Source organism: Lycorma delicatula, chromosome 4 (assembly GCF_047948215.1).
Source record: "Lycorma delicatula isolate Av1 chromosome 4, ASM4794821v1, whole genome shotgun sequence".
Classification (NCBI taxonomy): Eukaryota; Metazoa; Arthropoda; class Insecta; order Hemiptera; family Fulgoridae; genus Lycorma; species Lycorma delicatula.
The window spans coordinates 1,345,832-1,361,343 of record NC_134458.1 but is presented as its reverse complement, the minus strand read 5'-3'; the positions used below and the strand labels follow the sequence as shown (position 1 = coordinate 1,361,343).

General features: G+C 30.0%; 1 pseudogene; it reads left to right on the top strand.

Moving 5' to 3' along the window:
• The window catches only part of LOC142323402 (rapamycin-insensitive companion of mTOR-like), a 77,279-nt pseudogene extending 64,458 nt beyond the window's left edge, over positions 1-12,821 (top strand).
• The last annotated feature ends 2,691 nt before the right edge of the window (positions 12,822-15,512 follow it).

The following is a 15,512-nucleotide window of genomic DNA, read 5'->3' as shown; positions in this document are numbered from 1 at the left end:
GTTCCTTGTAGTCTTCAAATCGTTGTCCACCAAGCCACTTCTTCGAATAAAAGAAGAGGAAGTAGTCGCTAGGTGTAAGGTTGGGACTATATGGTGGGTGGTAGGGTGGTCAAAAGGTTCCGAACAAAAATCTTGAATCTTCTTGGTTTAGGCAGAGGTGTGAGGACATGGGTTGTTGTGAAAGAGGATTATGCTGAATGACAGTTTCCCACACTGTCATTTTTTGTTCACACATCTCAGTTTGGTGAGCGTTTTGCTGTACACATCAGCTGTAATTGTTGATTGATGTTTCATGAAATAAATGAAAATGATGCCCTTTTTGCCCCAAAAAACAGTAGCTAACATTTTTTGACTCAAGTATGAAGGTTGCTTAAACTTTTTCAGTTTTGGGGAACTTGAATTGTGCCATTACATTGACTGTTTTGGTTTGCTTGGCATTTTTTCGGCCACTACCCCATTCGGTCACCCTAAAGCATAAGACCGAATGTCTGTGCCAAAAACAGCTACTGAGCATTGAAACAGTTTTGTAACCAGTGTTCTAACTAGTTCCTAGAGCTAACCTAAAAGCGTAAGCAGAATAAGCATGGTATCACACACCACTCGCTTTTGTGTCCCACTGCCCACTTGTCATATATCAGTAAAATGGATAGGCACACTTTGCCAACTACTAAATCATGTATGACTATCAATAATTAAATTTATCTCGTCAAAGACAGCAATTCGCTGCCATGCCCAGGCCGCTGAATGCTAGCAAGTACCTGTCCATCATTAAAGCGCTTGGAGCCTTAATCTGGCTGGTAACCAGTCATATCTCTCGGTTAGCTTCCTACAACAGCGCAGTAGGAGTCTTTTTCCCTTAAGTAAACTACTGATGTCGGTTGAACAAAGCAACCGCATCAAGGAACTCCCACATGGTCCGACAATGCAGCTTTTGCCACATCGACTCACCACTTGTGAGTGGCCAGTCTTCCCCTTGACCTCTAAGTTCCAAGGTGGCCTGAGTTCTGGCCCTCCCAAGAGCTGGGCACTCGAACATCATGTGTTCATTCGACTGGACTCCCTGCAGACGTACAGTTTATCAGCTTCCAGGCGGAATCGAAACAAATATTGGTTTAAATTTACATGGTTGAAAAGCATTCGGGCTCCCACTGCCCTTAAAAACGAAAGAGAGTCATACCATCCCCCCAAATCCTGTATAAACTTATACAAGGATCTTCCCTTAGTCGTATCGTGCCATTCTTGCTGCCATGCTTCCATCATGAGGCTGTAAAGCCTCCTCTGCAGGCAGGAGATGGGCAGCTGTTCAACTGCACTGACTTGTTTCGATTCTGCGTCGCTGTAGGACATCCACATCTTGTCGTCTGTAACAATCTGGGAAAACAAATCATCTCCATCGATATTGTCGATAGCGGTCCAAAAACGCTCCCCCACCGCACATTCTTTGCTCTTTGTGTTGGTTGGTGAGCATTTTTGGTATCTACCTTGTACACGATCTGTGATATCCAAGCTTTTCTGTGACAACATGTAGATAGAGGTGCGTCCAACATGTGGAAAGTCATCAGCCAGAACACTAATCATCAATTGCCAATCATATCACAGTTTTCGGTTCACTTGTTCAATGATTTCATTGGTCTGAATACTGGACCTGCCACTCCGCTCTTTGTCATGCAAATTTGTGCGACCATTTTTAAAGTCTCGACACTATTGTCTAAACTTTCCTTCACTCATTTCTGTAAGGACATACTCTAGGCACAACTTCCGATGAATTTCAGCAGCTGAAGACCCTTTTTGTACACAAAAATCGAATCACAGCGTGCACTTCATAACTGGAGGGAGAAATTATTGTCGCAGACATTGCGATCTGCATTAATCGGCAGGCAAACGACTACTGAATCAAAATAACATTTGCAGTGGCTTCGTAAATAGCCATATATAGTCCTGCATGTGTGAAATTGTGTTCAGACCTGCTAGTATTTAAATATAAGCTGATGACCCTTACTTTATGACTACTTGTTTTAACTCGTTAACATAGTGATTCACTCTCTGTCATGTTTTCTTTTGAGTAGGAAATGATAACTTATCACTGTTTTATGTTGTGATAACTAGAGATCATTTCTATATTTTGATAGCTTAATTTTTAATCATTTTATAAAATTTTGTGATAGTTTTATTTATTATTTTTTACAAATTAATCCTTTAATTGTCGGCTTTCTTTTTATCTGTTTATCTCCAGGACCAGCTTTTTTAAATCCTAATTTAAGGTATTGAAAACCATAATGATTTTGGTAAGCTTAATTTTTTAATTATGATTAGCTTTAATTTGTTCCAAGCAAAATTAAGAAAGTACTTAAAATTACAATATGTGTTACAAGTAATTTGTTTACCCTTAGTCAGATCTGTTTGATTTACTTTCCTCATCAGCTTTATTTTGTAGGTGACTGTTAAATATTGCATTAATTTTTTCATCACGAGCACAGCTACTTCTCTCACCAAAAAAAAGGTCCATTTCTTTATCTTCAATAATATGTGATCATTAGACAATGCCATATTTGCTTCTACACGCACTGAAGGTTTAGTGAATAGCTGATATGAACTTGCTTGATTCATATATTTAAAAAATAACATTACTTTAATGGTAGTTATAAAATCTAGTTGGTTATACTTCTAGGCAGGTATTCGTGCTGCCATTAAATGTAAGAGATAATTGGGTTTGGCAAAATATGATCAAGTTAACCTGGGTTTGGCAGTTAATAGATTAATGCTAGCAATTTATAGGGAGACTGCACCAATACCATTTAATTAGTATGGTGATTTATGGTAGATAATTTATTAACATGGTTTAGGCCTAGACTTTTATCTTATTTTACACTTTTCAATTTTCAAGATGTTACTTTGAAGGATGTGAAATTATGGCCATAAGTTGTAAGAAATAGATTTTACCCTCTTATAAAGGATACATTTTACTTCAACTTTTGTTAATTTATACACTGTATATGTTTTCATTTTTTTTTTTTGAGAAATTATGCTTGTATGAATGGTGATATGAGCTCAAAGATAATAAAAAAAATTAAAAATTTAACTATTAAAAATTTAAAGAAGTTTTTTAAGGATGAATTAAAAAAAAATCTTTAATTTGTGTAATTTTTATTGGTTGAATATGTGTAATTCAAAATACACAATCCAGTTTTCTCATTTTTAATTACTTTTACACTATTTGTGTCAGTCTTCTTATGAATGACGTGAATAAACCATCTAAAATACAAGAGGAAGAGGTGAGAATTATTTTCTGTAATGACACTCAATTTGTAGCCAGTTTGTATGGTGAACAATCTGAATATAAGTAAGCCTGGCATGGTATGTTTGATATTTTTAGAAGTTTTTATATCCTGTCAAAAGTAACTTGTTTTCCATTTATAACCATAAAATATTGGCACCTAATTCATCTTACTACATAACACTTTTATTGAAATTTGAAAAATTGGTTGTGAATTATTTTTTTACGGGTTTTCATGTACAATTTTTTTAAAACCAAGTCAAACAATTCTAATAGTTACAGAATTAGTAATTTTGTTGATTACTGATTTCTGGATGCATAGATTAGAATTGTATTTAAAAATTTCATTCTTTTAATTGCATATTTAATCTAATATTCTACTCATTTTATTATATATAAGAAATAATAATTACTGAAAAATAATTATTTATTTTCTATTTTTTGGTTACAGAAAGATTATCAGTAAAGAACTTTCATCACAGAATTTATCATGCCGTTTATATTGTACTAAATTATTACATGTCATATTGAGAACTCCACTACATAATAATGCTGATATAATAGATTGGGTGGTCGAACGTTTAGTAGGTCGACCGTATGATGAAGATAGAGCTGTTGTCAATGCTGCAATACTCGCTTTTGATGAAGCTTGTGACTGTAAGGTAACCACAACTGTCTTATTTAAGTGGTGAAATTGTCTTAACAAAAGTAAAAATAATTTAAATGAACTTGATTATTGCATAATTTCAAATAAAATTATTTTATATTAATTTTTAAATTAAAAAAATTTGATGCTGAGTAATCTATTGATTCAGTTTGGATGAATCCAGCTACTTACCCTTCGGTTTTGAGACCTGATTTGGATTTTCCATAAAAAATTTGTGGGTCGTCTTTTGGGAAATTTTAATTGAAACATAGGGTAGCCCTCCAAAGGGGGTCAAAGTTTGAAATAACATATTTAACACTGAAAATATGTGTAAGAATAGTACATGCCCATATATGTTTGTAAAGCGGCTCGAGTTCTGTTGAATCATGCGACTTGATAAAGATAGAGCTGATTGAGAAAGAGAGGAAGTGAAAGGGTGAGGGTGAGAGAGAAGTAAAGTAAGAGATAAAAATAGGTCCGTCTGAATTGATAGATTACTCAATCGCCCATCCACTGGAATAAATTAGTTTAAAAAAATGTCTTATTGCGTAATAAAAAATGGCCTTTATATATTACTATTGTGGCTCACGTTGTATCAGCAATCTCTTTTTGTGCAGTATTTATTTTTCTTTCACATTCCTATATTAAACTCTTTCATTACACCAGATAAAATTTTACTCTCTACTGGTGATATTTTCCTGGTCATCAGGTGATTTTTTTTTTTGTTTTTATTTTATTACTTAGTTCATGGGACAGAAGTTAGATGTAGCGTACAATATTAAAATCAACTGTCATGTTACCAGGACTGGTTTTACCAACCCTGAGATTATTATATGGGTAATTATTCCTTACGATCATGTTTCTCTTCTTACAGTATACTGTAACATTTTAAATCATGAAATACACAGCTTATTTTAAATGTGGTATTTCCAGTCACTCTGGAAACTAGATAAAACTTTTGTATATGAGTTGTAAAAAATTCTCAAAAATTATTATTTTTTTTTTTTGTTGATGTTGAAAATTTTTTAAAACTAGTAATTTTTTAATTACAAACTGAACCAAATTTTTTGAAGTAATAAGCTTACATCATATTACTTTCAATCACTGTTATAGCCGTATTCAGTGAATGAGATTTGATTGATTTATCATCTATAAGTATACTCTGCACATGGACTAGTCATCTCCCTTTTAGTGTAGATTATAATAAGATAAAAGTTTATTTCAAGAAAGACATAAAAAAAGTGTTTATCATAGAAATACCTCCTTTGATAAAAAAATTTAGATAAAATAAATGTTTAATGATGGTTATTCAATAATTAAACATACAAATAACTGTACAGCAAAAATGGTTTATTAAATAAATACAATTTTTTGTCTAGAGCTTCCAACCCACTTTGCCAATAGTTTTCAGCATCAGTTGTTCTGTATGAGTTTGAATGTTGTCTTGAAGAAGAAGCACACCTTTCCTCTACCATCCTGGGCATTTCCTCTTCATTGCAGGCTCGACTTTGTTCTCAATCATGGCTGAGTAGTATAAGCTGTTGATAGTGTGTTGCTCCTCCAATTAATCAAAGAAAAATCGGATCATAAGCACTCCAAAAGATGGTTAACATGACCTTACCAGCTGATGGTTGCGTTTTGAATTTCTTTTGGACAGGTGATTCAGGGTGTTTTCACTGCATGCTTTGACGCTTGGACTCCGGCTCAAAATGATGTATCCAAGTTTCATCATAGGTTAAAATCCTGTTCAAAATTGTGTCACCTTTATTATTGAAACAATTTTTGAGTTCAGTGCAAAAGTGAAATCTCTCAGCTTTGTGATGAACAGTAAGCTCTCTGGGAACTTACCTTGCACAATTCTTATTACATTTTTCAACAATTTGTTTAACTGTAAGTCGTTAGTCTTCTTGGATAAGTGAATCAATACGAGAATCTAACACCAAAGTCAACACTCTTTCTGGCCACCCAGAACTGTGCTTGTCAGCCATGCTTTTGCGGCCATTTTAAAATTGTTCCACCTATGCGTAAAAAGTCACACAGTTCATGCAACTACTGCTGTATTGTTTGTTCATCTGAGGGAATATTTCTGATGGTTGTACACTTTCTGAAAGTAAAAATTGGATCACAGAACGCTGTTCTTAAAAAGTAGACAGGCCATCATAACTAAGACTTTAGAGGTTATGTTTATGTAAATATTAATCGACCAGCTGACTAACACTTCCCAAGATTGCCAACCATCATTTAAAAAAGTTTCAATTGCCTGCATTAAGCTTTACCTTTACTAAAAATATTTGTTTATTGAATGACCCTTATACATAATTAAGAATTTTGTATATTTTAATTATTTAAAAATATCAAACCATCTGCCCCTTTTGTTATTCAATAAATGATATTTCCTTATTGCTGATTACAAAAATAAGTTTATCTTATCTAATATCTTATATCATCTATCTTTTGGGTTATTTATTTTTATTTGTTGCAATATTTTATTTCAGATATGTATGTCTTATTGAAAGCCAGTTATGCGATTCATTGACACTTCATCAACGTGGTGAAGATGGACGGTATTGTGCTAGAATAAGTGGTGCCAAACATTCACCAAGTGATGTTTTTCTACCACCACACTTGTACGGACAGTTGACCCAACATGAAGCTGGGTTTAACACATTAAAACAAGATGAAAATATACAAAAATTAATTAAAGTTAGTTTTAATTTATTATTTATTATTATTTTTTTTATATCTAGATAATTAAGATAAATACTCAGTCAGAGAAATTTAATACAGCTGAAAAATATGATGATAAAAGATTGATTGCGTTAGAAGTTATATCTTAACGAAAAATGTGATTAAAAAAAATGTACTTGATAACTATTAAATCTTGTTCTTTTTGCACATTATTATTGTGCTTTGCTATTCATTCAAAGAAAATATAAAAATTACAAAAAATATAAGCATAGAAGGTAGTGTTTCCAATAGTGCAATTTTAATGTTTTGTAGCATTAATAACTTTTTGTTTAAAGATAATATAGACATTTTTAGTTTAATGTATGTAAAAACAGAGCTTTATCATTTAGGTCTGTCTATAAATTTTCCTAATGGTTGTTTCAGTATCACAATAAAATCAACCTAATCAAAAGTCAGATAGACAAGAATGAGTTCAGTACTGCATTCCATGATTTTATGAATGACTGAACTTGTTTTTAAGAGTTGGTTGAGATTTCCAGCTGTTTTAAGGGGAAATTCAGTCGTTTCTCCACTATTAATTAAAATTATAAAACTATGCATTACTATAATGATGGTATTGTTTAATGAAAAAAAACATGTTTCTACCTTTACTGAAAAATAAAACCAACAATCTTGTTTTCTAAATGGTTGCCATATATTAAATAAATTGAATATATATATTTTAAATCAGCCTTTGAATATTAAATAAATAAATATTAATATTAAATAGTAAATATTATTAGAGCCATTTGAAAATTAAATATGTAAGATTGTGATTATAAAATTCTGTTACTAAAATAGTAATTTTTTTATATATAAGGGATAGTTAAAAACTAAAGGAAAATTTTTATTTCTCTTTTTATTATATTTCTCACAACACTGATTGTTCTGGTAAATCATAACTTCATACAGTTTATATATTGAAAGTATTGTTTCATTTTTAGCAGTTTGTGGTTTTATTTATAAATGGATTTAAAAGGAGTGGTACTATGTCTGATTGCACCGAAGAAGAGATATGAGCAGTGATACATTTTCAAAATTCAGGGAGGGTGAAACCATCAGATTATTCAGAGACTGCAACTGCAATATGGAGAAAATTGTTTGAATGGAAGCAACATATGTGAATCAATTAATCACTTTTATAAAGGTAGGATTTATTCGTTTGATGAACAAAAAGATACGTCTTCTCTTCACATCAAAATAATTACAAGTTGCAAAGAAAAATGGTTCACAATAATCAACAAATTAAAGTTGGTGAAATTGTGAGTTGAGTGTAAGCCATACCTCAGTATTTACAAACATATCCTTGGTTCTTTAAACTTTCAAAAAGGTTGTGCTTATTGTATTTCATGTTAACTGAAGACATTTTAAAGAGAATTATTTGAAAATTTTCGTAAAGCATTCTAAGGATGACGGGAAATTCATTTCTGAATTGGATAATTACCATTGATGGGATATGTGTTCATCATTTTTAACTAGAAAGTAAGCAACAAGTTTAGTCTGGAAACATCTGTTAACTCCTATGGAAAAGAAATGTTAAATTCACATATTTTCACTAAAGTTGATGATTACATTGTAGGAAAGTCCAGTTTTTATTCATTTTACACCTAAAGGTGAAACAGTGAATAATTAAAATTACTGTGAGCTATTGTGATCACTGAAGGAAAAACTCAAATCCAATAGAATTATAAATTATTTTATTTGAATATTTTAATGAGAAAATTGTTAAAATTGATCTGAACGTATATATTCTGATTTTTGTAAAATAAAACAAGAAACCAACAAAAAAATGTTGGCCTGATATGGAAACTTAAAAAGGAAAAAATTCTTTAATAAAACTAAACTAGAAAATAGCAAGAAAACTGGAATTTTCATACGTCATGAAATATACAACAAAAGGTTTTTTGATATTCGCCAAAATAAGACATTATACCATAGCGATTGAATCATAAAGCCTATAAGTAGCATCGAGATGATGCTTGACTTCATATCACTGACAAAAAGCAATCCATTGCATTCAGTAGTTTTCATTCCTTTGCGTTCCTTTCATGAATGCATTTCCTTTGTATTCATTTAGTGACAGTAAATGAACACCTAACCTAATCTAGTTCAATGAACTAAATGTACTTAGCTAATATACTTGCTCTTGTACATAGATATTCAATTTCTGTAGTTTTTTTTTTTGGAGATATACTTTTCATTTGTAGTAATTTTTAATCTTTGAACTTTTATCAACTAATTATTGATTATTGCAGACTGTTATACTCGGTCATTGTCGTACGGATGATGAAATTTTACAGTTGAAAGCTGCGTTATGGGCTTTAGGTCATATTTCCTGTTCACCAGAAGGGGCTAAACGGGCTAGAAATAATCGTGTTACGATGGCGATGATTCATACCGTTCGTTTCTCCCAAGTGTATTCTGTTCGAGCTACTGCATTTTATGCGCTTAGCATTACAGCTACAAATCCAGAAGGAGCTACTACTTTAAGATCTGCTGGTAGGTTTTGTTTTTTATTTATTTATTTTTTATTTCTTATCCCTATGATAATTACTGTGATGCGATTGTAGAATAGTTTTTACATTTGATTATTGAGTTTAGGAAAAAATGTATGTACTGTATAAGACAACAGGCTTACTGTTATGATTTTTTACATTGTTTTTTTATTTATAGTGTACATCCATAATAAATAAACCATAACCACAAACCGTAAATATTTGCGTATTAATCAAATAAAGGTAAATTATAACAGGAGGCATGTCCAGAATGGAATCACCATTAGACTATTAAGAAATAATTACAATTTATTTTTAGACAGTCTTCTTATTACAAGAATGACCATTACTTACTATTTTTCAGTATAGTTTCTACTGAGATTAAGACATTTGTCATGTATGGAACCAATTTCTGAATATCCTTTTCATAAAATGATCCTACCTTTGAAGACAGCTGATGTTACATAATTCTTTTGATTTCACCATTGTCTTCAGGCTGCAAATGAAAGTTATTCTGTGCTAATTTGGGCTTCAGAAAGATGATCATCCATTTGTTACCTGTCAAAAATGATATGTTAAATTACTTGTGTTCAGCAGCAGCAGCATGAGATTAGAAACTGTTTATTCCTACAATTTTTTTTTTTGTGTATGAGCCGTATCAAATTGTTATTAACAACATATGGCTTTCTGTGTTCATTTTTCTTTATATTTTTAGTTTTTGTTAAACTGTCAAACTGTCTTTTGTAATCTGTTGTCTTTCAATTACCATCAGTCGTAGCATTTTTATCGTGAACCTCACTATTTTGTTTATGAAAATCTACTGGTTTTACTTTCTTGTGTTCAAAAATTGAACAGATACACTGTATTTTGCAATTTGTAGATCCTTCATTGTTTTAAACATACAAAACAAATTATAAAAAAAACTTCTTCATCTAATATTTTGTTTTCGTTATTTTTCTCGTTACAATGTTATAAGCATTGTTGTTCATAAGACCCACAATTAAATCTCCATCCTATTATAAGTTCTAGAATCAAAAAAAAGTTGTACAGTTTTGCACACATCATATAAAACTATCATTCGCATTTCGCAGTATCATTCATTTGCAATCATCGTATATACAACTATCATACTAAGATGGAAATCCAATCATAGGCCTTATGATCATCACCATAGATTTATGAATATTTAATTTATTAATTTTTACTATTACAAAGAAAGCTGTTTATAACTTTAATTTACTGGGTTAAGACATTTTTTTAAATTTTGTAATAAAAATAGAATACGTTTATGAATTTAACTCTCTCGTGGTCATTATTTCAACTATCTAATGGTGGTAACTATTAATCTAAAGAAACATTGATTGTGGGTTGATCTTAATCAACCTACCTGTGTGAGTTAAGACTCACACAGTGTATATTTTATTATATCACTAATGCAATAAAATTTGGTCTGTACTTAAAGACCTACCTTTACTTAATATAAAAAACTAATAAAAAATTCAATTATTTTTTATTGGGACACTTCAACACCTCTCTCTTCATGATACTCAAGGAAATGTCAAACTCAACATAATGGGAGATTAAACTGTTTACACTTGAATAAAGACCTAATTTCTCTTTCTGACTTACTTTTTATCTGTTTAGAGCTACAAAGTACACAAATCTGAACATATTTTTCAAGTTTTATGAACTGGTGGAATGGTTTTGGGAGTTGTATTGTAGCTGGAATACTTTGTTTACATCCTACTATTTTTCTTAAGGAGAAAGTTCCAATGAGTTATATAAGATTTTATCTGAATGTTAAATTTGTAAAACTATGTTTATTCGGGGCTGGAGACTTGGTTTGTTTGAACATAGTAAAGCTATTTATATTCATTATAAAGTAAATTTGAAATTTTGTAAAAAAATGAATTTCTTCTCCCACCACCACATATAAATAAACTGTCAATCAGTTATTTGCATTTATGTAACGAGTACTTTGAAATTTATCCAAAAAAATATATAAAAACGTATGGTTAGATTTTTATTTTTTTACAAAAATAAGATGATGTGAAGTTCCTATTTCTTTTTCCCTAGACATGATTGTTGTCAAAAAACTTTCTCGTATTTTATATACATAAAAATTAAGATGAGTCGTACACATATATATATATATATATATATACACATATATATATATATATATATATATATATATATATATATATATATATATATATATATATATATATATATAATATGTTGCATTATATATCAGTTTTTAATAGAATAAAGACAATTTGAAAATAAGTAAGAAAATCAATTTCTTCTCCCACCACCACAAATAAATAAAATATCAATCATTTATTTGCATTTATGTAATGAATATTTTGTAATATAACCAAAAAATAATTAAAATGTAAGTTTAGATTTTTTATTTTTTCAAAAATATGATGACGTGTAGTTCATATTTGGTGTACAGATTGCATAAGATGAGTTGTATACATGCATATAATATGTTTATATATATAATTTTTTAATGGAATAAAGTCAAGTTGAAAATTCGTAAGAGTAAGTGTCTCTTTTACCACTGCTATAAATAAAGAAAATATAAATCATTTATTGACATTTATGTAACGAGTACTTTGTAATATATCCAATATATAAATAAAATTGTAGGGTTAGTTTTTATTTTTTTGCAAAAGTAGGATGACGATTGTTCATTTATTCTTTCTTCTAGAAATGGTGTTTGTCATAGAACTTTCACATTTTTTTATTTATGTATAGGGTAAGATGAGTCCTAAACACGTACATAATATATTGCAATATATATCATTTTTTAATGAGGGAGTTATAATGGAATATCATCATATTTAATGGAAAAATAGGATTGTGTAGAATTCATTTATATATATATATATATATATATATATATATATATAAGTGAAGCCATCTAGTATTAAAGTAACTTGTAAGGTAGATCTGAATGAAAGAAAAAGCCAGTTCATTCTATTTTTTCTTCAAAACCGAACATAATTTTACTTAAAGTTTTAATTTTCGAAAGAAAATATCAGTTGTGAAATGAATATCTGCTGACTTCAGAAATTAAATTTGTTTATTGATTTTTTTTTTTAAATTTTATACTGCATTAAAATATATATTCTCATCAAGCTAATAGATCCATTATTATAATAATTGAATCTGTGTATTTTTATGTTATACACTTTTTACAAGGAAAGTAGTTAAAGAAAAATGTCTATCTGCAATACAGCCAGATTATTTTGAGTAACATAGTACAGCACTATGAGAGAAGGTTTAAGTATGTTGCTTAGCTATTTTTAATAAATTATCTGTCCATTTAAAAATTTATCCACTAATTTATTTAAAATTAAATTAAAAGGTTCTTTTTCTGAATTGGTATTATTTTACTTGTAAATTTTGAAATAAAACAATACTTAAATGCCGCACAATATAATACAATAAATAAAAAAACAAAAGAATATTAAAAAAATAAATAGATCATTTATCAGAAGTTTTTTTTTTGTAGGTTGGCACACTGTTAGACATCACCGACATGAAAAATGGCCTGTTTTGGCATCGATGGATGTATTGGAAGATGTTTTGCTTGTTGACAATGCTGATAATGATGAGGATTTAAATCCTTATCATTAAAACTAGTGTGTATAGTAATGATGGTGTAGATCAGGTATGTAGATTAAATTTTAAAGCTTATATGTATTATTTTTCCAGTGTATGGTGGATGAACACAGTCAGTCACTATTGAAATATTGCTTTGAGAATTACTTAATGTAGTTATCAGATTAAATTTTTTTCTCTTATTTTAACAATTACTTTATCACATGTTCATATTTTTATCTTAATGTGTAAGAGATGTATTCTGTATGGCAGTTAAGCAGATTTGCAAGAATAGAAAACAAAACAAACTGAAAAAAAAATAGAGAATAAATTTCTAATAAAATAAACGACAATAAATATTTCAACAAATTGCATTCTAGCTGCGGAAAATATTAATTTAAAATTTGTGTTTTTTTTTGTATGATAATAAACAACTATCTTCAGAATTTAAAAATGTTATTAATTTATTGAAATAATAATTCTTTGTTGAAGAAGCAGAGATCTCTGCAAAAGTGCTAATCAAGAGTCCAAAAAAGGAAAAACATAAATCCAAAAAGTTTTTTATTTTATTTTAATGGATTGTAAAAGAAGTGTATGTAGGAGGTCTGTTTAGAATATAACCGTATAATGGAACTTTATTTTTTTAATCTTTATTATTATTACGTATTATTGATCCTTGTACCCTTCAAAGTATTCCCATCCCCTGTTCACAACTTTTCCAGGTGGTGTTACCATTTTGCAAAGCAGTTTTCGATAGCTTTATTTGAAATAGCGTGTAAGGACCGTGACGAATTTGCTTTAATGTGATCAATACTCTCAAAAGGTACTCATCACTGATTATAATCACTGATTATCTTTCATCACTGATTATAATTTCAGAGATAAGAAAAAATCACAAGGAGCCAGTTCTGGCGAGTAGGTAGGCCGAGGGAGTACAGTCATTTGATTTTTGACACAAAACTGACAAATCGACAAAGCTGATTGTGCAGATGCATTATTGCGGTGAAGGAATTGTGAGTTGTCTCATCAAAATTCTGGTCTCTTCCTGTGGATTTTTTCACATAACCATTGTAAAAGGCCTTGATAGGTAGGTGTGGTTCTCTGATTCACCCTGAGGCAAGAATTCTAAATTCACAATTCCATTAAAACTCTTAACTCACAAGGTGGCATATGTCATACCACTCGACTATTTTGAAATGGTGTCCCTTGCGCATAAACTGTTTCAATGCCCCCACCACCCGAGTACCTTTTGCGTGTGTTCTTTTCTTTCAGTTGCCATTGTTATTTGTTACCTTCAGTGCTTGTTAGGGTAATGTCATCCTCCAGTTCCTTGTACTGGTTATCATGTTGTACACTTCTATATTTTAATGTTTGTTGATTCTGTGTACATCTTTTTGTACAGTCTATTTTTTAATTACTTCATTCTCTTTTCTTTATTTTTAAGTTATGAGTCTTTTTTTTTGTTAGAAGTTGTTATATTTTTTTTGTAGTGGTAAAAAACTATTATCTCATAAAAGATAATTACATTTTTCGTTGTGTATTTTGGAACTATTTTAATTGTATATGATGAATAGTAATCCTTGTGTTAGTAATGCTTCAACTGATGATCCTGAAATCATAAATAGTTTGGCGGATGATTTTTTTTTATGAAGACCTTAGTGATGTAGATAATGCTGACATTGATAAAGATTATGTTATTGAAAGCGATTACAACACTTCATTTGAACAAAGTTAAGATAGTCCGGATGGTGAATCAGTCATTTTTATTATGGCAAAAATAGGTTTAAATGGTCAACTGAACCTTTCCACATGAGAAATACCAGAACTCAATGGTACTATGTCATGGTCCATCTTCCAGGACTAAAACAACATGAACATGTCTTAGGTTCGAAACCAGAACCAATTGAAACTTAGGGTCTAATTATTGATGATGATCTATTATGCAGAATCATATACTTTACTAATATAAAACTTCAGATAGTTAATTTTAGTCACAATCTGTCAAGCAGGCAGTGATATTCAGCCCTTACAGGTGTATCAAAATTTTACTCAAAAATTAATAAATTACTAAATAGATTACGTGTAAATTTTTCACATAATTTAATGTCCCTTAGTTAGCAAAGATACTTTTTGATGGTGTTTCGTCTCATTTAAATATCCTTAAATTGTGGGTGGGGGCAAACAACCTTTTTTTGTCATTTCTGGGCTCAAAATCACATTTTACTTATTAGATGATACTGTTAGTTAATATGATGATCTAATTGTGTATTTGGGCGATTTCATTTTGGGATTTGGTGTAGTGAGCCCGATTTGTTTTTGTTATCTTCAGACTGGATGAACTGATTATGAAATTTTGTCCAATGACTTATGGATATTTGTCATTAATGTCATTTAACCTGCTTTTAAAATAGATGAAAAACTGGATTTGGGAAACTCTTGTTACAATAAATTTCTTTTTCTAGATATTCTAACTTTGTGATATATATATATATATATATATATATATATATATATATATATATATATATATATATATATATATAAAATGTGTCTCTTAAAATAAAATTGCTGATTTATTCTGTGTTTAATCATTTAAGATTAAAAAATGATGAAAAGTAGTGTATGAAATTTGTGCTTTACATGTAACATTGAAAATATTTTTGTTTGTAAAATGCAAGTCACCCAACATCAACCAACCATTCATAGCCAACAAATTCATTGATGTACCTTCAGATTTCATTACATTGCATTATAA